The sequence below is a fragment of the Neofelis nebulosa genome, chromosome 7 (assembly GCF_028018385.1).
Source record: "Neofelis nebulosa isolate mNeoNeb1 chromosome 7, mNeoNeb1.pri, whole genome shotgun sequence".
Classification (NCBI taxonomy): domain Eukaryota; kingdom Metazoa; phylum Chordata; class Mammalia; order Carnivora; family Felidae; genus Neofelis; species Neofelis nebulosa.
In genome coordinates, this window is record NC_080788.1 from 134,808,809 (window position 1) to 134,833,272 (window position 24,464).

Consider the following 24,464-nt stretch of genomic DNA (forward strand, 5'->3'; position numbering starts at 1 on the left):
ACTTGTGCAGCCACTTTGGAAAAACAGTATGGAGGTTCCTCAAAAAATTAAAAATAGAAGTACCCTATGACCCCAGCAATTGCATTACTAGGTATTTATCCAAGGGATGCAGGAGTGCTGATTCGAAGGGGCACATACACCCCAATGTTTATAGCAGCACAATCAACAATAGCCAAAGTATGGAAAGAGCCCAAATGTCCATCGACTGATGAATGGATATATATATATATACATATATATATATATATACATATACATATATATACATATACATATATATACATATACATGTATATATACACATATACATGTATATATATATATATATACATATACATGTGTATATATATATATGTATATGTATATATACAGTGGAATATTACTCAGCGATCAAGAAGAATGAAATCTTAGCATTTGCAATAACATGGATGGAACTAGAGTATATTATGCTAAGTAAAATAAGTCAGAGAAACACAAATATGTGATTTCACTCATGTGTGGAATTTAAGATGCAAAACAGATGAACATAGGGGAAGGAAAGCAAAAATAATATAAAAGCAGGGAGGGGTACAAACCATAAGAGACTCTTAAATACAGAGAACAAACTGAGGGTTGCTGGTGGGGTGGGGTGTTGGGTAGAGGGCAGGGCTAAAAGGTGAGGGGCATTAAGGAGGACACTTCTTGGAATGAGCATTGGGTTCTATTCCTGAAATTAAACACACACACACACACACACACACACACACACACATCCCCACAAAGCTTAAGCTAACTAATCCAGGAAACTCCAGAAGTGGAAAATATTAATTAGCAATAATATAAAGTTTTGAGTACATTTTATATCATTCAATAAAGAAATTTAATTTATAAATGCAATTTAAACTTTTGCAAATTATGTGAAAAGAAATAAAAATCTGCCTAAAAAAGGAGAGAGAGAGAGAGAGAGAGAGGGAAACCAAGAAACAGACTCTTAACTATAGAGAACAAAGGGATGGTTACCAGAGGGGGCAGAGGATGGGTGAAATAAGTGATGCAGATTAAGGAGGGCACTTGGAGTGATGAACACAGCGTGTTCTATGGAAGGTGTTGAATCACTATATTTTACATCTGAAACGAATGTTACTCTGTATGTTAACTAACTGGAATTGAAAGAAAAAACTTTAAAAATCTTAAAAAAAAAAAAACAACAACCCAACTAGATCATCTGGAAGAATATCCTTGACAGATTAAAAGGCTGTTCAGGGGAACCTGGATGCCTCAGTCAGTTCAGCCTCCGACTCTCGGTTTCAGCTCAGGTTGTGATCCCAGGATTGTGGGATCGAGCCCCAAGTCGGGTTCTGAACTGAGCATGGAGCCTGCTTAAGATTCTCTCTCTCCCTCTGTCCCTCTCCCCCACTCGTGCTCTGTCTCTGTCTCTCTCTCTCTCTCTCTCTCTAAAATGAAATAAGAAATAAAATAAAATAAAAAGCTGTTATTTTTTAAATAAGAAAAATGTGACTCTCCCCCATAACATGGGGAAACTAGATGAAAATGCAATCCACAAAAAAGATACACAAATAATCATGTGAAAAGATATTGTTCTTATTTTTTTTAATGTTTATTCATTTTTTGAGAGAGAGACAGAGACAGAGACAGAGACAGGAGACAGAGCACAAGAAGGGGAGAGGCAGAGAGAGAGGGAGACACAGAATCCAAAGCAGGCTCCAGGCTCTGAGCTGTCAGCACAGAGCCCAGCGTGGGGCTCAAACTCATGAACTGTGAGATTATGACCTGAATCGAAGTCGGACATTTAACCGACTGAGCCACCCAGGCACCCCAAGATACCATTCTTATTAATAGTGAAAGTTTCACCGCCATAAATGATAGTGAAGATTTAAAAAATGGAAAATACTAGTGTGTGCATAAAGCAGACATTATTATACCATGATGGTGGGAAGATAGCTAGGTAGAAATCTTCTGGGTGGGGATTTGGGAATATGTATGAAAAAGTCAAAGGAGGAAAACAAAACAAAACAAAACAAAACAAAAAAACAGAGGCAGGTTGAGGGGAGGAGGGGAAGGTGAAGGGAATATTTTGAACCAGCAAGTCCTTTTCCAGGAATCTCTACAATATGCATCTGTTATGTTTACAACCACATAGTAGTCGGCTCAGGCTGCCCTGACAGAATGCAGGAGACTACTGGCCTCAACAATAGTTTATTTTCCCACAGTTCCGGAGGCTGGAAGTCCAAGATCAAGGTGGCCATCTTCTTGTGTGTTCTCACATGACCTTTGCTCTGGCGTTTCTTTCTCTCATGTAAGGACACCAGTCACTTTGGATTAAGGTCCCATTTAACCTTCATCACCTCTTTAAAGGCCCCATCTCCAAACACAGTCGCATTGAGGAAATAGTGCTTCAACATAAAATTTTGAGGAAACACAATTTGGTCCATAACAAATAATGAAAAATTGGAAACAACCTAAGGGTCCATACAGTAAAACATTACCCAGCCTTAAAATTGATACAGTCAGTTTATATTTATTAACATGGAAAGCTGCCATGATACATGACATGTTTCTTAAAAGATTTTAAAATCATAGGCATATATATATATATATATATAATCTCATATATACATATTTGAAAAGCAAAGTTTATGCACCCTAAACAAGGTAACATCTGGGTAGTGGAAATTGAATGTGAATATACACATTCAACTTTATATTTCTATGAATAATATATAATGAATATTTTTACCTTCACATAAAAAAGAAAAAAGCCATTTTATTTTTTTATTTTATTTTTAAAAAATTTTTATTATTGACATATAGTTGACATAGGATGTTATGTTAGTTTCAGGAGCACAACATAGTGATTCGACAATTCTATATCTTATTCAGGGCTCCCCCGGGTAAGTGTGAAAAAAGCTATTTCCCAAAGGACAGTTCAATCCCAAATTTATTTCTTTGAGGATCATTTAAATAAATTTCCATTTCTGATTACTGATTTGTTGCATAAATAATTACAACCTATAAGCCAAAGTGGTTCTACCGGGTACAGCAGGAAAGAGGCCACTGACGTGAGGCAGGTTACAATCTTGAGCAGAAGCTATCCATCTACAGGAAACTTATGAACCTAAGTAAATATTAATTAACAATAGAATCTATGGCGATGCTTAGTGGATATTTGGCAATCCTTTGTTAATTTGATCATTTTAGCCAGTTAAACTAGATAATATAAGCCAAAAGTCCCTGAGAGTACACAAATACACTGACAAATTTCAAAGACAATAAATTCTTTTTCTAGCAACGTGGAATCCTATGGGCAATGTCAACACCAACCCAATGGAATTTCTCAGACAAATCCACTTCTACAAGTAGGAAAAAAACCCAACACCACAGTATACAGTATGCTGCTTTAGTTCTCGATTGGTTTATCAATGAATTCGGTCCCCGGAGTGACAACATTCCCTTTAGTGAAAAATCATCCCAACTTGCTACTTAGTTTGAATTAGGGTTTGTCAAATTCAAAGACCTCAGCAGCGCAAGGTCACATGGCGGTGAAGGTTGTTCAGACTGAGTGACCCTGCCCCGGGTAGTTCCTGATTGACGCTCCCCATTTGCCTACACCTGAGAAACAGATCTTTTCCTGTGGGACCGAACGGTGGCATCAGGGGTGCAAATTCATCGCCGGATTTTTCAGCTTCCCACAGGTCTGGCTAACTGATTGATCAGAACAAATGAAAGCGTTATGTCTTCCAACCTCCCTTCCGATGATCAAGCAGCTGATTGCAACTTTCCACAGCCTTCAGCATATGGGTTGCATGACCCATGGCCGATTCTGCTGAATGTGCTGGGAATAGCTTCCTTTTTGACATTCAAGTTAATTACCACTATTGAATCTTTAATACTTAAAAAACACACGGTGCTTAATTTGTTCATGAATCCGTGGTTTGATAAATGCCAGTGTATATATTAAATTATGTTAATGTCTAATATCTTTTTTGAGCAGTCAAAAGTGCATGAAAAATTAAAATAAAATTAATTCCCACTTTCCCATTCTTACACTGTAGGTAATGTTATTTTACACTGTGCTGTGGTGTTCTACAAATTGATGTTCGGTGCTTTGAATTAATGAACTTTGTGATTTATTTACTGCCTGGGGTGCTGTTCATTAGTTTTTCAACTACTGTAAAACTTTATATAACATGGCATGAGCCCCTAAGCAATCAGATGAACAGTACTGGGGAGTTTTTCTTTTAAATAGGATCATGTAATAAAGACAGAAGACTAAATTAGCATCTCTGATATGCCAGCCAGAGACACTGGGTGCCATGAATAGGCTTGTGAATAACCTTCCAGAAGTGAATCTTTCAGAATCAGAATGCTCGGGAAAATCTGCTCTCCTGCCCTTGAGTAAAAGTCCTGGTGAACCATCTTTGTCCACAGAACTCAAAACAAGAATCTCTAGGATGCAGCGTATTAGCAAGAGGCAGGCGTGATTTGAAAGTACTGTCATATCACCCTACAAACTCTTAGAAAGGCCAGAAGTGATTGTTACGTGATGAGGGAGGGTGGGGCAAGCTGAGGGCAAAATACCGGCTGGCACCCCGCCCCTCCATGTGGGATATGTGTGATGTGCCTGGGACACGCCTGGCTACCCAAGAACAGAGAAAGTGTTTAAGTGCTTGCCATGGTGATGTGGGACACTAAGGCAAATGAAAACTGAAATTCCCTTACTGCCTACAACCCATTGACAAGTCCTTGAAACTGGCAGTGACCTCCCTCTAGGAGCTCAGCTGCCTCCAGGATGATGCTTTGCTGGGGGCAAAAGACAACCTTGGCTTAACATTATCCCAACCTCGAGGATCCTGTAAGTCGACTTCCCTCATCTCACCTGCCCCAAGATATATGTTGGCAATCCTACTCCAAGCTTATGCCCCACCCCCCATACATCTGAAGGGTCTCATGACTGAGGTTTTATTAAACAGTAGTAAGCGGCATTTCCCTAGCAACAGCCAGCCCCTCAAGGTCCTGGAAACCTTGCTTCCAAAATTCCTTAGAGACTTACTCTATCCCTGACCCCCTCCCAACCCGAGGGTATATAATGAGCTCCCCATCAGGACCCCAGTGCAGCTCTTCCTGGCCATGGGTCCTGTCCCCATGCTTTAATAAAGTCACCTTTTGCACCGAAGACGTCTTCAAGAATTCTTTCTCGGTCATCGGCTCTGGACCACCCCACCACCACCCCCAAAACTTCATCATTATGTTTTGCACTAAGATTGAAATGTGTGCATGTGTCGGATTTCTTTCAGTGTCTCTTTTGGTAAGCTCTGACATGATTCCTGGCACACTCCCTCGGGGTTTTCTTCAACTCTTAGATACCCTGTGTCCTTTCCAGGAGGGGCGCTGCATGTAAAACATGGTCCCTGCTGGAAAACTCCCAGGGAGGTGAGGCTGAGGCAAGGAAAGGTTAGAGGGAGCCTCGCCGAACCGCTCCCACAATCACAGAAGAGCTAGAGGAACAGTGGGGAGTGAGGGGAAGCTGTTGGCAAGGCGACAGAGGCAGCTGACGGGCTCAGAGGGAGTCCAGACTCAGCACCAGCAAGGGGGCGGGGGGGGTGGGGTGGGGTGGTAAACACACAACCACCGAGGCCCAGGCTTCTTCCAGTTAGCTCGACCCGCTCTGCCCCATGACCCTAAATCTACATGTATTTCAGATGTGCCCACAGAGAGGGAAGCTTTTCATCTGACACAAGGGATTTACTATTCAAAGGTACAGTAACTCATACTATTCATAGGATGAAGGCAAGAAAGAAACGCTTGTTATACCTGCATGGGGGGCGGGGGGAAGCCTGTTGACAGGACACCGAGAAGCTGAGTACCCCCAGGAGCTGAGTAGCTACTCAGGTCGCTTGAGATCAGACCACACAAAACACCAGAAGGAAGCCCGTGCTTGGGACGAGGGGGGTAGTAGCCATGTAACTAATACGTGCTCATTAGTCTTTTGCAAAGTTACACAAAATACAGCGTGAGGAGACTTCAAACTCTAATTTTAAGAATTTTATTTCTGTATCAGAAATATAACGGAACCTCAGTTTTCTAGAACTTTCCTGGTTAGTCTGTTCTGGCATATCTTAGTTGGCCAGTCTGCCCTCACCCCTATGGTCATCCCCAGTGAAAACAACACCAGTCCCATTGCCTCTTCAGTCACGGGGCTGGTCCCAGTTCACTCGTCTGTCGTACAAGCGTCTGTCTGGCCTGACCCCTCGCTTCTTGTCCTCCAAACTGTTCCCTGCCCACAGCCTCTCCTGACCCTCTGACCTGATGTTCAGGATGGCCTCTCTGGCTCTTAACCCTGTCACCATGCTTCTTCCTTGATTTAAACACATCCCTTTGCTGACGCCTGGATGAGCCCCTCTAGGAGCCCCTCACCCAGGACAGGTCCCCACCAAGCCAGCCCTGGTTCCTCCAGCTGAACAGACCAAGGCAGTTCTGTAGAATTTGTTTTTGGGGGCCAAGGGGGAAAAAATCTTCTTTTGCTCCAACTCTTACTGTAAATAGCGCTTCTAAAGACCTCGTGAATTTATTGTCGGATCCTTCCTCCATGATGAGGGATGGTGTGAATCTCAGCATCCTCATTACCAACATCAGTGAAAGCTACACAGGGCCATGGTTCACCCAATAATTTGGTTCATCAGTTAATAGAACTAGACACTGGGGGCACCTCAGTGGTCCCGTCGGTTACGCATCCGACTTCGGCTCAGGTCGTGATCTTGTGGTCTGTGAGTTCGAGGCCCATGTCGGGCTCTGTGCTGACAGCTCAGAGCCTGGAGCCTGCTTCAGATTCTGTGTCTCCCCTCTCTCTGCCCCTCCTATGCTCATGCTTTGTCTCTCTCTGTCTCTCAATGATAAATAAATGTTTAAAAAATTAAAAAAAAAAAACTAGACACTGGGATCCTGAAGTCACCTCTCCTGTCATTCGATGTTTTCTGATAAGAGATGAATACTACAAAAACAAATAAGCAATAGATTCTAGTTGGTGCAAGTTCTGAGGAGTGGAGTTCTTTCCAACTTGTTACCCCGTAATATCCAAGTGGATCCTGAAAACTAGGTAGCCTCTGGGCAGTAAAGGTTATCTTGGGCCTCCAAAATCGCCACAATTACCTTGATAAATAAATCACTGTCTCCAGAAACACCCGGATAATTCATTTACAGTAGCAGCTATCAGGTTACTTGAAAAATATAGGCATAGCATAGGTGATAGTGAATAAAGGGTGTGGGTTCGGAGAAAGTCACCAACAGTGCTCACCTCCATGGTGGTTCACGGGTACAGACAGGATGGCCGGTCCCAGCCTGGACCCACGCGAGGCTCTCCGTAGACTGTCCAATGACCACCAGACCCTGTGGGAAGGTGGCACCAGCACAGGAAGGGGACTGAGGGAAGATTCAGGGCTAGGCCCCACCTTAGCCTCTGGAATAGGTGTGTTACTTTGGACCCCGTCAGGAGAACTGGTGAATTTCCCAAATCCAAATGTCAGTCATGATTTCCTAAATGGAATGGATCACGGCCCTCGATATTTTGGAAACTAACCATATTGTCTCCCCTAATCTCTTCGGGGAGAGCTGTCTACTTCTACACATCCGCTCCCAGGAGGTCAGACCCCAAGGAGCTCCCATTCCAGTGCAGGTCACAGGGTCAGAAGATGCTGCTTCAGCTGCCAGCTCGAGGTGATGTAGGCAGAGAACTGGGAACAGGCGGGATGTGCTATTTTGATGTACATTACTCCCACTGCAGCATAAAGACACCATTAAAATGACTTTGAAAACTTTAGACACCTTGATGTATCTGCTCATCTGAAGCGTACTTTAATAACTATAATTTTTTAAAAAATCTTAATGTTTATTTATCTTGGGGGGAGAGAGAGACGGAGTGTAAGTGGGGCAGGGGCAGAGAGAGAGGGAGATACAGAATCCGAAGCAGGCTCCAGGCACAGGAGCTGTCAGCACAGGGCCCGACTCGGGGCTCAAACCCCCAAACCATGAGATCATGACCTGAGCCGAAGTCGGATGCTTAACCCAGCTTAAGGTCACCCAGGTGCCCCTTAATAACTATAATTTTAAATAGCTTCTATCCTGATCTTGATTCTTACAACTTATGTTTCATTTTTAAGCTTTATAATGACTGTTATTTAATGTTTATTTATTTTGAGAGAGAGAGAGAGAGAGAGAGAGAGAGAATGCGAGCAGGGGAGCAGCAGAGAGAGAATCCCAAGCAAGCTCCAGGCTATCAGCGCAGAGCCTGACCCAGGGCTCCATCTCAGGACCTCAGGACCTGAACCGAAATCAAGAGTCGGAGACTTAACTGACTGAGACTCCCAGCCACCCCTACAATCACTATTAATAAAACAATTTACTTGGGAATTTACCTGGTGTCTATTTCTTCATGTACAGTTTTTATAACAGCAATCCCAAACTCCTCTAGGAATGTTACCAGCATATTTATGGCCCCCATTACTCACATTGGGCAATACTTGATTGATTTCTGCTTTTTTGTTAACTTGAGAAACTCACTGATTTTCAAAAGGAAAACTCTTTTTTTTTAAAGTAATCTCCACACCCAACGTGGGGCTTGAACTTACAACCCCAAGATCAAGAGTCACATGCTCCGCCAATTCAGCCAGCAAGGAGCCCCTCAAAAGGAAAACTCTTGCAATCAAATGAAATGACTCACGTCTCCCCCTCCAGCCACACTGCTGGGCCTTGCACAGCTCTGGACACATGTCCTGCTCCCTTATTTCCAAACTCTTTCCTTTTCCAAGTCTCCCTGCTGACTTCCAGCAGCTACACTGTGCTATTCTCATTTCCTTTGGGGGTCTCAAATCTGTTTCATCACCCACTGGGACTCATGAACCCCCCAAAATGACACATAATCCCCTGTCCACGTGTGCACATTTCTCTGGGGAGTAGATCCATAGCTTTCGTTCTATTCTCAAGGGTCCATGACCCCCTCTTCCTCCAAAAGAACAGCAATTGTCTGTCATTTTAATCAAAACTATCATTACACTATACTTGCAATATTAAATCACCCTCCTGGCTGATCCCCCTACCTCCAGTCTCCTCCCAGTCCCTTCTGGACGCTGATGTCGCCCCACTGTCTCATCTGCCCAACACGAGGTTTAATTGCTTTGGTTTTCTCCCTCTGCGTGCAGTGCACACAGAAGCCTGGTGGTGGCGCCACCACACCGCTTTTATTCCCAATTCTCTGCAGCTCTCCCAGCTGCAACACCTCCCCCGCTCTCCCCGCAACCCTCGCCCACACCCCGCGCTTCCAGGCCCAGCAAAAGTCGCCTCCCAGACTAGGACCAGCCCCCAGGTAGAGTTCGGTTTCAGATGCAGACTACCTGAGTGGGGGTGTAGGCCTGGAGGTCTACAGGGCTGGAAATGTCAATTGGAAAGTTTTTAAAAATCTTGAAAAAGGGCAAGCTCTCCAAGGGAAATAAAAACAGAAAACAGTCGAGGTATTATCCTCAGTTTCTACAGCACTTAGGTGCTGGGATCAGTGCTCAGCAAAGAGCAGCACTCGAATGCTTACAGAATGAACGTGAGATGTCTTGTTCAAAACAAAACATATCTAAGCGGGTGGGGGATTATGAGGTCAGAATTTGCCTGCAAAGTATTTCTAACAAACTGCTTTGTAAAAAAAACAAAACAAAACAAAAAAACCCAGGTGAATTATTTCCCTAGTCTTTGCGTCACAAATTATTTATAAAAGCATATTGGAGTTGATAAGCAGTTTTAAGCAATGCACGTCAAATGACAGTCCCGAATAGGGGCAGGTTAAATACACATCTTTCATGAACATTTTTCCAAGACAAGATAAGAAAGTGAATCTAAAGTGGAGAGACAGAAAATACGCGGGATTAGGAATCAGTAAACAGCTATCTCTGGTATTTGCTCAATTACTGTTACGTATGCAACTAACCCCGGTCATAATTATTTAGGAAAGAATTCGTGTCTTCTTTAGCAACAAACTCTACACCCATATCACCGGTCTCTAAGGTGCAAATGGGTCCGCAGGTTAAGTTACGTGTTTGATATTATGAGTCAATATTAATATTAAACTCGGGGCTGAAGAGAGAACAAAAACCAGGTCAGTGCGCAGCTAGGTAACCACGGGATGGTCTGCGACTTAGGCAGGCGGCTGTGAGCTGCCAGTTTAGGTGGGAGGGAGGTGGCAGTCCCAGCAGGAGGCCGGTGTCTCAGCACGCGGGCTCCTCCTTCACCCTTCGCAGCAACGGTGCTCCCCAGTCCGATGTTCCTATAGGGTGTCATCTTCTTCGTTCGCAGAGGATGATGGACAATATCAAGGTCAGGCAAGGTCAGGCAAGTTCAGGTCACTTGCACAAGGTCCCAGCCTGTAGGCACACGGTCACCGTGGAGCCAGGCCTCTACCTGACAATCGACTCCTTCCGGAACTGGCAGCGATCTATCTGTAAGTTCCTCTCGGGCTTGAGTTCCTTTGGTCCTCCGCACGCAGGAGCGTTTTTAAAAACCTTTGCAGCCGAGCTCCTGACAGCTCCTCAAAACCCTCATCCCCAAGGCTGGCTGCCTGCAGCATTCTGCCAGGGTTCGGACCACACGGCCCGACCGTGCCCCGAGTCTAGGGGAGGATTTGCAAGCAGGAGAGCCCCCAACCATGACTGCTTCTTCCATTTTACACGTGACCAAATGGGGGACTGAAGAACCCAAGGGCTGGCCCGAGACTGTGCAGCTGGCTCATGGCATGGCCGGGGCCAGTCCAGGGGAGTCTCTGCCGCGCCCTACTTCTTCCAGCTGTTGGTGGCCTGGGGGATGCCGACCAAAGTAAGGCTGCGTTTTTAGGAGGCGAAAACGGGGTCCTTTAGGAGTCCTGAGCACCTGGGGACTTTGAGTCTTATCGGAAAGGCGTTGTTCCAACTTACTGGATTTTTTTTTTTTCTTTTTGCAAATTGACTCCCTGCCCTTGCCAGACTCTTCCCACTCATTCCTTGGGAAACAAGTCTACTTTTGCCAACTCTTGACGTCAGTACGCAGCTGAGGTGAGCACGGGGATTCCTGTCTCCTGGACTCCGTTGTATATATTTTTTTTTTAATTTTTTTTTTAACGTTTATTTATTTTTGAGACAGAGAGAGACAGAGCATGAACGGGGGAGGGTCAGAGAGAGGGAGACACAGAATCCGAAACAGGCTCCAGGCTCTGAGCTGTCAGCACAGAGCCCGACGCGGGGCTCGAACTCACGGACCGCGAGGTCATGACCTGAGCCGAAGTCGGAGGCTTAACCGACTAAGCCACCCAGGCGCCCCTGGACTCCGTTGTATATTAATGAGCACTGGCAAAGAGCAGGAGGAAAAGATCAGAACTCCAGAGCTTTTATGGGGCAGCCAGTGGCCAAATCCTCAGATCTGCAACCTGCGTGGGGTGCCCACGTCCTCAGGAAAGGCTTCGCACAGCTCAGAAAAGCCCTTCAGCTGATCAGCTTTGAGACATCTCTGAGCTTCCCGTTTCCACCAATTAAAGCTACCTCACCCCTTTCACCTTTCCTCACTGGTGTAGGAAGATGGCCCAATTTGTCAGCAACCAAAGCAGAGACGATGGCTGAGCTGACTCATCTAGGAACAGTGATTCCTTCCAGAGAAGATTCTCCATTCATTTAGACACCGGAGCAATTATTTGCTGGCTGACAGTTGTAATTACTTTTTGCTGCAGGTAGGTAACTGTTCCAGAAGCCAAGCTAATAGGATTACTGGTTTCTGAAGGGCTTTTGGAACAAGTAATTTTCAAGTAGTCAGTGCGGCATGTTCAGTGAACTTTCCACCCAGGGTAAATTCCTTCCTCTGTGGCTCCCCACGGAAGGCCAGGCGTGGGTTCTTCCATGGGGCACTTTGGAACTGCGGGACATTTTTCTTCCAGCCTCCTTTGTTTGAAAATGGGACCTGAGCAAATCATGCTTGGAGATGTTTCACGAGCTTGCACATAATTTTCAACTGCTCTGAGACTTGGCATTAAATTGTATCAACCAATCAACCCTTTTGGCCACAGCAGGGTAAATCCCTTTCCCGGTCATGGCGGGTCGGGGTAACTTCTCCCTCCATGCTGCCCACTTCTGAAGGGAAATTAAGGGGAAAAAATAGACCCAGACAGCATTTTATTTTTTTTTTCTTTTTTTTTTTTTTAATTTTTTTTCAACGTTTTTTATTTTATTTTTGGGACAGAGAGAGACAGAGCATGAACGGGGGAGGGTCAGAGAGAGAGGGAGACACAGAATCGGAAACAGGCTCCAGGCTCCGAGCCATCGGCCCAGAGCCTGACGCGGGGCTCGAACTCACGGACCGCGAGATCGTGACCTGGCTGAAGTCGGACGCTTAACCGACTGCGCCACCCAGGCGCCCCCCAGACAGCATTTTAGACAAGGTTTCTAACACAATTACCCTCTGTGTGCCTTGTAGATAGTGATTTTGCAACAAGGTTTTCTATTTGGTAAGAAAAAGGCCTTTTGAATGCTTGTCAACATTTGTCCCTACCACATCGTTTGACATCTAACAGAGCTTAAGCAGCACCTCCACGGTCTGTTGGGACAACGGTTTCTTTTACTGAGGCGTTTGAGGTATTTTTGCTACTGTTGTTGTCATTGTTGGGATTAAACATTCTCACATCCTGCACTGTCATCCACTGGCCAGTGGAATGCTGGTCTCGAGCGGGTCATACGTGTTCTGTGTCCATGAGTTAGTCTGTCCAGGAGAGGCAGCAAACGCAAAATTGCATGACTGGGACCAGACGGGGCCTAACTGAAGGCCAGCATCTCCAGAACAGCTCTGCTTTCAAGTAAATAAGAACACCGAGTTGTGGCGAATCAAGAGGCGATGAACTATACAGACTGACGGTGTGGAGACTATCTCCCTTGTAGCTTTCTTGAAAAATAACTGACACACGGGAGCACCGGGCTGGCTCAGTCAGTTAAGCATGTGACTCTGGATTTCGGCTCAGGTCACGATCTCGCCGTTAGTGAGTTCGAGCTCCGCATCGGGCTCTGCACTGAAAGCACAGAGCCTGCTTGGGATCTTCTCTGTCCTTCTCTCTCTGCCCCTCCCCACTTCCCTCCCTCTCTTTCTCTTAAATTAAGTACACAAACTTACAAAAAAGAACTAGTCTCAGCAACTTTCAAGTACACAACGCAACATTGTAAACCATAGTCATCATGCTGTCCATTAGATCCCCAAAACGTATCCATCTTATAACTGGAAGTTTGTCCCCCTGGACCAACATCTCTTTTCCCCCACCTCCACCCCCCAGCCCCTGGCAACCCGTGCTATCTACTCTCTTTGTATCAGCTTTGCTTTTTGGGATTCCACATATAAGTGAGATCATACGGTATTTGTTTTTCTCTGTAGAGATTATGTTTTAAGGGTTTGGACATATAGTCAATGCATAGGAACTTGCGAATAAATTTTATTACAAGTAACTTGTGCTATCAGTTTGGTCTACTGATACTCAAATTCATTAGATTCTGGGATCCCCGGAGAAGGAACTGTAACCCTGCAGCAAACTTCCTTCACAGCCCTTAGAAATTGAAAATCTTCACTTATTGTTAGGCAAGCTGAAAGTATGCTAGAGAGCTGTCCTCAAAGCCTGAAAAGTGCTTAGCTGAAATTGTAAAGGAAGCTTAAGAAAATGTTTACTGTTTAATATCACACAGCCTTTAGCATTACCGCAACCTTTGCGAGTTGTTCTGGTGGGGACACTGAAGTCCCCCCACCAACTGTAGGACCCCAGCTCTAAAATATCAGGAGAGTAAAATTTGTAAATGAGAGTATAGGAATCAAAGAACAAGTTTAGAATTAGGGGCGCCTGGCTGGCTCAGTGAGAAGAGCATGTGACTCTTGATCTTGGGGTCGTGAGTTCAAGCCCCACGTTGAATGTAGAGATTACTAAAAAAAAAAAAAATTTTTTTTTTAAGTACAAGTTTGGAATTGGACAAAACTGGGTTCAAATCCTGCTCTATCACTTCCTACCTGTGTACAATCGTATCTACCTTGCAAGGGTAAGGGTGATGAGATAATGTATGTGAAGCACTTTAGTACTATGTGCCTGGCACATAGTAAATGCCCAGAAAACCGTGATCAACACATTAATGATACTGATGAATCACACTTCCTTCAATGACACATACCAGTAACATTTCTGAACAAAAGATGCACCGTTTGCCAGCCAAGCCTCCTTTGTGGAAGGAAATTTTTTTTTTAATTTTTTAAAAATCTTTGTATTTATTTTTGAGAGAGAGACAGAGCATGAGTGGGGGAGGGGTAGAGACAGAGGGAGATACAGAACCGGAAGCAGGCTCCAGGCTCTGAGCTGTCAGCACAGAGCCCGACGCGGGGCTTAAACTCATGAACCTTGAGATCATGACCTGAGCTGAGGTCAGATGCTTAACCAACTGAGCCACCCAGGCACCCCAGAAAAATCTTTTTTTAAAGTGTATTTATTGATTTTCAGAGAGAGAGAGAGGGAGGGAGAGAGAGAGAGGGAAGGAGTGGGGGAGGGGCAGAGAGAGAAGGAAAGAATCCCAAGCAGGCTCTGCACTGTCAGCATGGAGCCCAATGAGGGGCTCAAACCCAGGAACCATGAGACCATGACCTGATCCGAAATCAAGAGTAGAATGTTCAACCCACTGAGCCACCCAGGGGCCCCTCATTAAAGAAGATTCTAAGGGACCCATGAGACATAGGCTATCCCAAAAGGTCATTCTGGTCACTGATCACAAACTGTGGCCAGTGGCCCCCTGCAGCAGAATCGCTAAGAGTATGTCATTATAAAACTGGTTTCTGGGTTCCAGAGAAGGCAGGCTGTATTGGTCAGGACTGGCGAGGCTATGCCGTGTAACAGACACACCCTAAAAGCTTAGTGATTTAACCTTGAGAGGTTTGTCACTCGTGCAAAGTCCACTGTGGCTCTGAGCACCCTCCGGGGAATCTCACTTTACGCAGGGGCTCAGGGGTACAGGCTATTTCTGCTCTGTGGCTCCGCGATGGTGATGAGGCAGGTGAAGACAGTCAAGGTGATCCCTGGCCAGGGACCTACTCACAATCCATTGGCCATAACCTGTCACATGATCCCACCTATCTCCAGGGGCTAAGCAGGTGGATATCTGGTGAACATTAAATGTCTCTGACTCACCTACCTCCTCAGTCAGTCCCCGGGGTGGGATCCAGGACTCTATGTTTTCAGACTCCCCTGGTGATACGATTCAAAGTCGTAGCACCATGATTATCTGCTCTGGGCGATATCCCTTTATGGGATAAGTAATTTGAAATAATGGAAAAAAGAGTGGTTCTGTCAACATACTGATTTATTAAGATAAGCATCGAAGGGCCTAAAACATCAGGCTTTTTTCTGGCTGTCGTTTAAGTGTCTGTCTTAGATACAGATGCCTCTCAAATCTATTTCTGGTCCAGATTCCCCCCTATATACACTCAGCCAAGGGCTCAAGGGTGCCTCCACATGTTTGTTCATCCCTACCAAGCCTGTCCTGTGGCCAGGGACAATGCCAACATCCACCCTCCCAGGTGACTTCCAAGGCGTCCTGACTTGGGAGTCTTCCTTGCCCCTTTTATTTCTTCCGGGTCTCAAAGCCAGACATCAAGACTGCGTCTGTGTCTCTTTCTTACACAGTCTGTCTATTCTTTCTCTCTTCCTCCACTGCTATCCCTTTCCTCCAGGGTCCTATCATCCATCACTCACATGGTCCCCCTGCCCCAGTCGAGCGTTTCTGTCCTCTGTGTCCTGTGTTGCTGAGTGATGAATTCCCCTTCGTGATGATTATTTCCTCATCTTCTATGACTCAGCAAGACTCCCCTCTATAAGCCATTTCTGACTGTATTCTTTTCCCTTCCACTGCTCCCTCAGGTAGCTTGTCTCATGCAGCTCTACAGACGTCTTTCTCTCTGCCTGACTGCAAGTCCTACGGGAACAGACAGCAAATTTGCCTCTCTCCAGGTTGTCTTGACATAGTCTACACCATACTCAGCACATGGGAGGTATGAAGGAAGAAAGGAATGCAGGTAGCAAGCTGCATGGTGCCTGGCACACAGTAGGCGCCATATAAAAGCTCGCTGAATGAAAGAATAAGCAAGTATCCAACCATCCTCCTGTGCTTAGTTATCTGAAATATCCATTAGTGTCACCAAACCCAAGGTGATGAACTAATTAAACTGACTATTCACCTTTATGGGTACGGCACTTTTTCTTTGGAAGTCTTGATAGGCAAATGCGTCTTCATTGGAAACCGTGTTCTGCATCTATGACCAAAGAATGAGAATCAGATGTGAAGCGAACCATCATGTTCAGGGTATCTGAGTAATATCATTGTGCAAGGGGAGTTCTATTTTAATTTGCAGGAAAAGAGTTCTGAGTAAAATAAGGTGAATTAAAAATAGAATCAAGCGAATTAAAAATAAACTGCGTGAGTACACTAATACCTAGTTCAAAAGGCACTAACAACTGAAAGTGATATCATTTTTCTTAATTTACTATATAATCCATAAATATTTAGGGCAGTTAAAACAGTAACGTTAACATATCTACATGAGTACTCATCCACACATAATTAAAAATGAGCCACAGGGTGCCTGGATGGCTCAGTCAGTTGAGCGCCTGATTTTTGATTTTGGCTCAGGTCACAATCCAGGGTCATGGGATCGAGCCCCACATAAGCTCCATGCTGAGCATGGACACTGCTTAAGATGTTTTCTCTCTCTCTCTCTCTCCCTCCCTCCCTCCCTCCCTCCCTCTGCCTCTCTCCCTGTTCATGCTCTCTCTCTCTCAAAATTTAAAATAAAAAGAAATGAACCAGAAATATTCTCAAAATGTATTTCTAGGGGCAAGTTTGTGAACCATTTATTATACGGTGTGTCTCATATCTTAAATCATAATAAAATTTTGTTACAAAGTCTGAGGTATTTTAGTTTATTTTATTACCTCTAAGTCTGTTCTTTCATATATACATACATACATACATATATATATATATATATATATATATATATATATATGTATATATATATATATATTTTTTTTTTTTTTGAGGGCAAGAGAATGTGAGGAAGAGGCAGAGAGGGGGGGCGGACAGACGGTCTCAAGCAGGCTCTGTCCTGAGAGCAGTGAGCCTGATGCGGGACTAGAGCTCATGAACCGTGACATCATGACCTGAGCCGAAGTAGGAAGTTTAACTGCTTAACTGACTGAGCTACCCCGGGGCCCTTTCATATATTCTTTAAATGTTTATTTTGAGAGAGAGAGTGCGTGCATTGGAGGACAGGGAGTCAGAGAATCTCAAGCAGGCTCCAAGCTCTCGGCACAGAGCCCACGGGGTTGTTCTCACAAACAGTGAGACACTGAAATCAAGAGTCAGACGCTTGTTCAGCTGAGCCACCCAGGAGCCCCTGTTCTTTCATATTTTTAAGGGACCTCTCATCACTAAAGATTTCCAGAAAATTACCCCCAAATGGAAAATTCTACACAAGAGGGTAATATTTAATATGTAGACATAAAGAGGTGAAGAAAGATTAATGAGTTAGAAATAGTACATTGAAAATGTGAAATTCTTCAAGAGTAATTTTGACAACACATGAAATGTTTAGAAACCATAGACGAGCAAACATAATAAAATGAACATCAGTCAAAATCCTGCCAAACCAGATAACTACTATTAAAGTGTTGGCCTTTCCCCCCACCAATGAGCACATTTTAGGGAGCACAAAGTAGGGCCATCATAATGTTCACGATACTTCAGAATCTGATTTTCTCCTTTAACAGTATACCATGAGGATCTCTGCCTGTTAATCGTTTCTACGGCATCAATGACATTCTACAAATCCATTAAAATTATCTTGTTGCACCCTGATTCATGATCACTTCTCGCTGGTAGATTATATCCCACTTTTAAAGTACTATAAATAAGGCTGACATTAACAGCTAGAAATTAAATCTTTGTGCACATTCATCATTATTTGCTTAGGATAAATTCTAGGAAGCGGAATTTCTGGGTCCGAGGGAGTAAAAAAACGTTAATATACATGGTTTAATATATAAGGCTGAGCAGCTCCAGAAATATTATGCCATTTAATGTACAAATATTTATGGCTCTTCTCATTTCCTCTTTGGTACATTGCTTAATCATGACCTTTTGCCCTCGTTATTACTGCAGAGTTTGTCTTTTTCTTCCTGTAAGAATTCTTTATAAGTATGTGTATGGGATCTTACATAATATATTAGACAAATATATTAAATATATCGTCTTACAGGGCACCTGGGCGGCTTACTTGGTTAAGTGTTCGACTCTTGACCTCAGTTCAGGTCATGATCTCATGGTTTGTGAGTTCAAGTCCCGCATCAGGCTCTGTGCTGGCAGCGTGGAGCCTGCTTAGGATTCTTTCTCTCTCTCTCTCTCTCCTTCTCTCTCTCTGCACCTCTCCTGCTCATGCTCTCTCTCTCTCTCTCTCTCTCTCTCTCTCTCTCTCTCTCTCAAAATAAGTAAATAAATAATTTAAAAAACATTAAAAAATTTAATAAGTATATTGTCTCAGGTTTTTTGTTTGCCTTAAATTTTTGCTTACATTAGAGTTTCTTGTCATGGGAAAGTTTTTGTAATTTCCTTTTAGTCAAATCCATTCATTTTGCTCTGTGGTTTCTAGCTTTGGTGTCGTCATGTTTAGAAAAATGAAGGCCAAACTCTAGCATATATAGTCACCAAAGCTTTCTTCTAGTACATTCCAGTTCCATCACTTACATCTAAATTTTTAATTTCTCTGAAATCTCATGTTGACATATGATGCAGAGCAGCAATCAAATTTTGTTTATTCTCCAAATACAAGTTAGCCAATTGTCTCAATTTACATCATGGGGCAAAGCTTTAGCCGTTTGTTAGTTTCCATTTAAACAAACTGAGCCGGCAGCAGGTGCCGTGCCCTCCTTCAAAGCCCAGAATTTTGGGTTTCTGCTTTCCAGAGCGCCTGTTCTTGGAGCGGCACAGGTGTTGGTGCTTCTCCTGAGATCCTTTGCTTTTGCCACATTTTGCCAACTTTCTTGGTTCTCTGAGGGAGAGGAATATGCCAGTGGTGGTTGCCACACTGCCCCACCCCCACCCCCCCAAGGCCCAGCACCACTGATGCCCCATTCCTGAAGCTGGGAAAACTAGTCAAACCAGAACAGGGAGTGTTCCAGGCCAGCATGCTTAGAGGGGGGTGGGGGCGGGGGGGACTGGGAAGAAAGGGCACCAGAGATATTTTCCAAAATTTTAAATGCATATACTCAGGACACCACTTCTTTGAATCTAGCCTAAAGAAATACATTCACATGTGGAGCAAAATGCAAGGATAACACTGTCCGCTGCAACACCATCAATTACGGCAAAAAAACAACAGAAAATTGATTACATAGTGATACATCTGTATTATGGAATATTTTGCAGTGATTAAAAAGAATAAAGGGGAGCACATGGGTGGCTCAGTTGGTTAAGCAGCCGACTTCAGCTCAGGTCACAATCTCGCGGTCAGTGAGTTTGAGCCCTGCATTGGGCTCTGTGCTGACAGCTCAGAACCTGGAGCCTGCTTCAGATTCTGTGTCTCCCTCTCTCTCTGCCCCTCCTCCACTCACGCTCTGTCTCTGTCTCTCAAAAATAAATAAATGTTAAAAAAAAAAAAAAAGAATAAGCGGGAGGGAAGAAGGGAGGGGCAAGAGAAAGACTGCAAAAACATGTTAAAGGGGCAAATCCCACTTAGGAAATAACAAATGGTATTGATAGGGAGAGTGCTGGGACGAGGGATACAGATAATTTTTAAAAAATACTTCTTGCTCTAAATACTTCTGTATTTTCAAAAATCCTTCACAATAAGAATATTTTCAGGAAATTCTTGTGCAATTTTTTTAAGTTTCTTTATTTTTGAGACAGAGAGAGCATGCGTGCAGGAGGGGAAGAGAAGGAGACAGAGAATCCCAAGCAGGCTCCACACTATCAGCACAGAGCCCAACATGGGGCTTGAACTCACAAACCACGAGATCATGATCCAAGTCGAAACCAAGAGGCAGATGCTTAACTGATTCAGCCACCCAGGCACCCCAACTTGGGCAATCTTTTTAAAAGACAAAAATAAGCATGCAAAAATGAAGACTTTCATGGAAGTCAGTCCTAAACCCACTTACACCAGTATGAACTAGAGTGTTCCCGAGTTGCCTACCGGCTGGGGCTCAGTGTTTCCTTATCAGCAATTTCAACAAGCCCAGGCAGGCGTGGGTGAAGGCCAGCCCACGAATGCATACCTGGGACCCAACGTTTAATATAGGAAATGCAGAATGGAATACATTAGAACAGGAAAACATAGAGGCATCCCAGAAATGCTTATAATAAGGACCAATTGAATCCAGAATTTAAAAAACAAAAGAAGCCAGAAATGATGAATACAGCAAAACAAATTATCATCCAGATGGAAAGGACTAAATGGACTTTGTTCTGGGTTGGACTTGCCTACAGCATGGCATTCATATAATTAATATAATATAATATAATATAATATAATATAATATAATATAATATATACAATATATACAATATATACAATATATACAATATATACAATATATAATATATATTATATATATTATATATATATCTTTTTTTACTGCCTCAGAAGAAAAATAGAAAAGGTATGCCCGAAAACCACAGTTTTATTTTAAAAAATGGAAATGACCATCTATTTTGATACTGTGACATCTCTTAGGACTTACTGAGAGTATACCCAAACTGAATTACTCAAGACCCGGCCTTTGTTTCCTCCTGCATTTATAGCAACTGTCAGATAAGACTCAAACACAGAAGTAAAAACACCTGCCCCAGCACGGAGTGTCAGCCAAGTGCTGAGGACTGTCTGTGACAGGAGGGGGAAGCCCACTTTGCTTTGTAACACAGGAAAGCCAGGGAGGGAAAATCCCAAAGAGTCCTGTTAAGTGAGAAAGGGTCTCCTCTACTACCCTTCCCTCACTCAAATATTCTCTTACCTCCTCAGCCACAACTTTCAGCATGCTGAGGCCTCTCATTTAAAAAAAACAAAACAAAAACAAAAAACAAACCTTCTCTTGTTATGGACTGAATTTTGTCCCCCCACAATTCATATATTGAAGCCCTAACCCCCAGTGCAGTGGTATTTGGAGACGGGGCCTTTGGAGGTGACTAAGTCTAGATGAAGTCACGGGTGCTTGGCTGACTTAGTTGCAAGAGCACACGAATCCTGATCTCAGCGTCAGGAGTTCCAGCCCCATAATGGGTGTAGAGATTACTTAAAATAAATTAAAACTTAAAAAAAAGTATTTAAAAAAGAGCATTTAGACAAAGTCATGAGGGTGAAGCCTTCATCATGGGATTAGTGCCCTTATAATGAGGGACGCAGAGAAACTGTGCTCTCTCACTTCCCAGTGTGTGAGGACACAGTGAGAAGGTGACTGCTACAAGCCAGGAAACAGGCCAGGAGCAGAGCTCTCACCAGAAACCAGCCGTGTTGGCACCTTGATCTTAGACTTCCAGCCTCCGGAACTGTGAGAAAATGAATGTCTATGGCACTGTTATCGAAGCCCGAGCTAAGACATTCCCACCCACACCCTGCTTTCAGCAGCCACTCTTCCACCATTTCACAGCCAAGTTTCTGGAATGGCAGTGTCTATGCAGACTGTCTTCATTTCTTTGTGGCCCCCATCCCTTCACCACTCATTCCTCAAACCCCTCCAGTCTGCAAACCCCTCCACCTTACTAAGCCAAAGCCCCTTTCTCTAGGTCACCATCACCTCTATATTGCTACACTCAGTGGACCTGCTTTGGATCTGACCACTCTGTCTTCTCCTAATTTTCCTCTTCTCTCTGGCTGTTCTGCCTCCACCTTCTGTGCAGGCCAGCTTTCTGCTGGGGCCTCAGGCTCTCTTCTTTTCTCCCTCTGGACTCTCACTCAAGGTACGCACCTCCAATATCACTCCCGTGACAATGATTTGGACTCTCATCTTCAGCCGGGACCTTTCCTCTAAGCTCCAGACCTACAGATGCCTACTGGACAGTTCCACAAGGTGCACTCAAGCTTATGTCCAAAATAAACTTGCAATTTTGCCCCCTAACCTGGCTCTTTCTTGGTGTCCCGGTCCATGGATTCAGCAAATGAATTGGAAACCTAGGAATGAATCATCCTTGACCATTCCCTCCTCCATCCTCTATCTGATCTATCACTGAGACTCACTGATGTGACTTTCTATGACCAATCCCTTCTATGTCCGCTCCTCTCCTACCTGCTATCGCGTGGATTCCTAACTGGTACATCCACATCCACCCTTGCTTCGTCAACTCATTCTGCACCCTGTATGGAGCCAGGGTGGTTTTTTCAGAGTGCAGATCTGACCACGCCTTATTCCTGCTGCAATTCTCCGTAACTCTTCGTTGCTTTTACATTATGACTAGAATCCCTTACGTAGGCCTCACAACTAATCTCACTTCCTTTTCAGCTTCCTCTCATACCACACTTCCCGCTCCCTCTCCACAGCACACAGGCCGTGTTTCCTCCTGCCAAAGGACCTTGGCATGTTCTGTCTCCCTTGCCTAGAATACTCTTCTCCTCTTTATGCTGTTATGGGTTGAATTGTGGCCCCCAGAAAGACATGCTAAATTCTCAACCCCCCAGTACCTCAGAATGTGACCTTACTGAAGACAGGGTCTCCTGCAGAAGTCATCAAGTTGAAATGAGGCCATTAGGGCAGGTCTTAATACAGTATGATTGACGTTCTTATTAAAAATGGGCCGGGGCCCCCGGGTGGCTGAGTCGGTTAAACATCTGACTTCGGCTCAGGTCATGATCTCACGGTTCGTGAGTTTGAGCCCCGCATTGGGCTCTGTGCTGACAGCTCGGAGCCTGGAGCCTGCCTTGGATTCTGTGTCTCCCTCTCTCTCTGCCCCTCCCCTGCTCACGCTCTGTCTCTCTCTGTCTCTCTACAATAAAATAAATGTTAAAAAAAATTTTTTTAAGGGGCAGTTTGGACACAGAGACAGGGAAGATGATGTGAAGGCACAAAGGGAGAAGACAACCTCAAGGGTGCCTCTACAAGCCAAGGGACACCAAGGATTGCCAGCAAATACCAGAAGCGAGAAGAGGCAAGAACCAAGGGCAAGATGCCCTAGAACCATCAGAGGGAGCATGGCCCTCCTGACATCTTGATTTGGACTTCCAGTCTCCAGAAGTGAGACATTTGTGAGGTTTCTGGAGACCCAGTTTTTGGTGTGGTGTCACGGCCACCCTAGGAAACCAATGCATCCTGTCATTCCGTTTGTCTCATTAACTCCCACTCAGCCAAACTTTCTCGGGGAATGTATCCTGGACCTCCTGGCTCAGGGGAATCCCCTATTGTAGACACACAGCACTCTGTTCCCCCCCACCGTCTCTGTAGCACTTACCACATTACCCCTTGATATTTATTTATGCAATTTTTTGATTGTCCAACTCTCTCACTAGACTCTTACAGTAGGGACTGTGCCTCCTTTAGCTCACCGTGGTATGTCCTGTGCCCAGACCAGTTCATGACACATATTGGCAATCCACAGGTATTTGCTATATTGAAAAAATATAGCAAATATATTGAATACATGAATGAGAGGAAGAGGGGTGAGGGGGGCATGTTGGAGAGGTGAAGACTAAAGCCTTAAGAGAAGGCAGGCGAGGAGACAGTTTAATGTGACATACTTTCCACAAGGGAAATGCCTCTGCTATCAGCTGGTGCTATCATTGCACAAGAAGAAAGGTTCGAAATGCACATATCCCTGGGAGAGATCAGGTATTAACCTAAATTTGCATTAGCATATTAATAACACATCCTTTCCAGAAAGCAAGCTGGAGTAGAGGGTGTGCTGAGGAGAATACTAAATCAAGACACTGAAAATCTAAAGGTGAAAGTGGTGACCAGTGAGGGAAAAACATGGGAACCAGGGTGAATGGTGTTAACAAGTAACCTTTCGTAGGCCACAGTTTTGCTGAGGGTCACCTTCCATCGGCCAGAAACAATCCACCAGATCACAACTTACCGAGGGTCAATGAGACCCCTTCCCTGGGGTCTAATGTGCTTACGGACACTTGGCAGGTGCTGGCAGCCAGGAAATGATTTACCTCTTCAACCAGATGCATGCAGGGGGACAGCGAGAGGCTGTGCAGATGGCACCCACCCAAAAGGATTCTGATCACAAGGTTTTTCTTTAGGAATTAAAATGGAAGAATCTTCATCATTGATCAGTCTCCAGATCCTACAAGGTACAGGCCACCACACATGGCCAATTATCACAGAACGGTCATTTTTGGGGAGAGGTCAAACTCCAGAACCCAATAATGACAGGAAATGATCCTCACATTCTATTTAAAAAAGACTTGCTGAAGAT

General features: G+C 44.3%; 1 long non-coding RNA gene across 1 annotated transcript; it reads right to left on the minus strand.

Moving 5' to 3' along the window:
* Window positions 1-2,920: 2,920 nt before the first annotated feature.
* LOC131517632 (uncharacterized) lies at window positions 2,921-17,043 on the minus strand. Its single transcript, XR_009264713.1, has 2 exons — window positions 16,240-17,043; window positions 2,921-3,096 (listed from the first exon to the last, which is right to left on the minus strand). It is a non-coding gene; the product is annotated as an uncharacterized LOC131517632 (long non-coding RNA).
* Window positions 17,044-24,464: the final 7,421 nt, after the last annotated feature.